At 45.6% G+C, this 2,500-nt stretch overlaps 3 non-coding genes and 8 pseudogenes across 3 annotated transcripts; all 11 read right to left on the bottom strand.

The window, feature by feature from the left end:
• Window positions 1-36, bottom strand: part of LOC142153773 (5S ribosomal RNA) — a 119-nt pseudogene extending 83 nt beyond the window's left edge.
• A 240-nt stretch (window positions 37-276) lies between these two features.
• LOC142153873 (5S ribosomal RNA) lies at window positions 277-395 on the bottom strand. The gene has a single exon (XR_012691576.1). It is a non-coding gene; the product is annotated as a 5S ribosomal RNA (ribosomal RNA).
• Window positions 396-476: 81 nt separating this feature from the next.
• Window positions 477-595, bottom strand: LOC142153937 (5S ribosomal RNA; annotated as a pseudogene).
• Window positions 596-677: 82 nt separating this feature from the next.
• Window positions 678-796, bottom strand: LOC142155301 (5S ribosomal RNA; annotated as a pseudogene).
• An 82-nt stretch (window positions 797-878) lies between these two features.
• Window positions 879-997, bottom strand: LOC142154605 (5S ribosomal RNA; annotated as a pseudogene).
• An 81-nt stretch (window positions 998-1,078) lies between these two features.
• LOC142154682 (5S ribosomal RNA) lies at window positions 1,079-1,197 on the bottom strand (annotated as a pseudogene).
• An 80-nt stretch (window positions 1,198-1,277) lies between these two features.
• On the bottom strand, window positions 1,278-1,396 carry LOC142153637 (5S ribosomal RNA). Its single transcript, XR_012691551.1, has one exon. It is a non-coding gene; the product is annotated as a 5S ribosomal RNA (ribosomal RNA).
• An 81-nt stretch (window positions 1,397-1,477) lies between these two features.
• Window positions 1,478-1,596, bottom strand: LOC142154093 (5S ribosomal RNA; annotated as a pseudogene).
• Window positions 1,597-1,675: 79 nt separating this feature from the next.
• LOC142153925 (5S ribosomal RNA) lies at window positions 1,676-1,794 on the bottom strand (annotated as a pseudogene).
• Window positions 1,795-1,876: 82 nt separating this feature from the next.
• Window positions 1,877-1,995, bottom strand: LOC142156421 (5S ribosomal RNA). The gene has a single exon (XR_012692487.1). It is a non-coding gene; the product is annotated as a 5S ribosomal RNA (ribosomal RNA).
• Window positions 1,996-2,234: 239 nt separating this feature from the next.
• On the bottom strand, window positions 2,235-2,353 carry LOC142154089 (5S ribosomal RNA; annotated as a pseudogene).
• Window positions 2,354-2,500: the final 147 nt, after the last annotated feature.

The raw sequence follows: 2,500 nt of genomic DNA, 5'->3' as shown, positions 1-2,500 counted from the left end.
GAAATTGGGGTTGTCCAGGGTGGTGTGGCTGTAAGTATTGGTTTCCTAATAACCTGCATCATTTATACATTTTAAAACCAGCATTGAAGGAAGCCAGAACAAGAGAGAAAAAAAAAAGTACTAACCAGGCCCGGACCTGCTTAGCTTTCAAGATCAGACGAGATTGGGCTTGTTCAGGGTGGTGTGGCTGTAGGTATTGGTTTCCTATTGACCTTCATCTCTTATACATCTAAAAACCAGCATTGAAGGAAGCCGGAACAAGAGAGAAAAAAAAAAAGCCTACAGCACCTGGTATTCCCAGGTGGTCTCCCATCCAAGTACTAACCAGGCCTGGCCCTGCTTAGCTTCCAAGTTCAGACGAGATTGGGCATGTTCAGGGTGGTGTGGCTGTAGGTATTGGTTTCCTATTGACCTACATCTCTTATATATCTCAAAACCAGCATTGAAGGAAGCCGGAACAAGAGAGAAAAAAAAAAGGCCTACTGCACCTGGTTTTCCCAGGTGGTCTCCCATCCAAGTACTAACCAGGCCTGGCTCTGCTTAGCTTCCAAGATCAGATGAGATTGGGCTTGTTCAGGGTGGTGTGGCTGTAGGTATTGGTTTTCTAATGACCTACATCACTTATACATCTCAAAATAAGCATTGAAGGAAGCCGGAACAAGAGAGATAAAAAAAAAGGCCTACAGCAGCTGGTATTGCCAGGTGGTCTCCCATACAAGTACTAACGAGGCTCGGCCCTGCTTAGCTTCCAAGATCAGATGAGATTGGGCTTGTTCAGGGTGGTGTGGCTGTAGGTATTGTTTTCTTATTGACCTACATCTCTTATACATCTAAAAACAAGCATTGAAGGAAGCCGGAACAAGAGAGATAAAAAAAAAAGCCTACAGCAGCTGGTATTGCTAGGTGGTCTCCCATCCAAGTACTAACCAAGCCCAGCCCTGCTTAGCTTCCAAGATCAGATGAGATTGGGCTTGTTCAGGGTGGTGTGGCTGTTGGTATTGGTTTCCTATTGACCTACATCTCTTATACATCTCAAAACCAGCATTGAAGGAAGCCGGAACAAGAGTGAAAAAAAAAAGGCCTACAGCACCTGGTATTCCCAGGTGGTCTCCCATCAAAGTACTAACCAGGTCCGGCCCTGCTTAGCTTCCAAGAACAAACGAGATTGGGCTTGTTCAGAGATGTGTAGCTGTAGGTATTGGTTTAGTATTGACCTACATCTCTTATAATCTCAAAACCAGCATTGAAGGAAGCCGGAACAAGAGAGAAAAAAAAAAGGCCTACAGCACCTGGTATTCCCAGGTGGTCTCCCATCCAAGTACTAACCAGGCCCGGCCCTGCTTAACTTCCAAGAACAGATGAGATTGGGCTTGTTCAGGGTGGTGTGGCTGTAGGTATTGTTTTGCTATTGACCTACATCTCTTATACATCTAGAAACCAGCATTGAAGGAAGCCGGAACAAGAGAGAAGAAAAAAAGGCCTACAGCACCTGGTATTCCCAGGTGGTCTCCCATCCAAGTACTAACCAGGCCCAGCTCTGCTTAGCTTGCAAGATCAGACGAGATTGGGCTTGTTCAGGGTGGTGCAGCTGTAGGTATTGGTTTCCCATTGACCTACATCTCTTATACATTTCAAAACCAGCATTGAAGGAGGCCGGAACAAGAGAGAAAAAAAAAGCCTACAGCACCTGGTATTGCCAGGTGGTCTCCCATCCAAGTACTAACCAGGCCCAGCCCTGCTTAGCTTCCAAGATCAGACGAGATTGAACTTGTTCAGGGTGGTGTGGCTGTAGGTATTGTTTTCCTATTGACCTACATCTCTTATACATTTAAAAACAAGCATTGAAGGAAGCCGGAACAAGAGAGAAAAAAAAAAAGGCCTACAGCACCTGGTATTCGCAGGTGGTCTCCCATCCAAGTACTAACCAGGCCCGGCCCTGCTTAGCTTCCAAGATCAGACAAGATTGGGCTTGTCCAGGGTGGTGTGGCTGTAGGTATTAGTTTTCTAATAACCTACATCACTTATACATTTTAAAACCAGCATTGAAGGAAGCCAGAACAAGAGAGAAAAAAAAAAGTACTAACCAGGCCCGGACCTGCTTAGCTTTCAAGATCAGACGAGATTGGGCTTGTTCAGGGTGGTGTGGCTATAGGTATTGGTTTCCTATTGATCTACATCTCTTATACATCTCAAAACCAGCATTGAAGGAGGCCGGAACAAGAGAGAAAAAAAAAAGCCTACAGCACCTGGTATTTCCAGGTGGTCTCCCATCCAAGTACTAACCAGGCCCAGACCTGCTTAGCTTTCAAGATCAGACGAGATTGGGCTTGTTCAGGGTGGTGTGGCTATAGGTATTGGTTTCCTATTGATCTACATCTCTTATACATCTCAAAACCAGCATTGAAGGAAGTCGGAACAAGAGAGAAAAAAAAAGGGCCTACAGCACCTGGCATTCCCAGGTGGTCTCGCATCTAAGTACTAACCAGGCCTGGCTCTGCTT

Source organism: Mixophyes fleayi, chromosome 4 (assembly GCF_038048845.1).
Source record: "Mixophyes fleayi isolate aMixFle1 chromosome 4, aMixFle1.hap1, whole genome shotgun sequence".
In the NCBI taxonomy this organism is placed as follows: Eukaryota; Metazoa; Chordata; class Amphibia; order Anura; family Limnodynastidae; genus Mixophyes; species Mixophyes fleayi.
The sequence above is the reverse complement of the archived record's forward strand: the minus strand, read 5'-3'. Positions and strand labels throughout refer to the sequence as shown.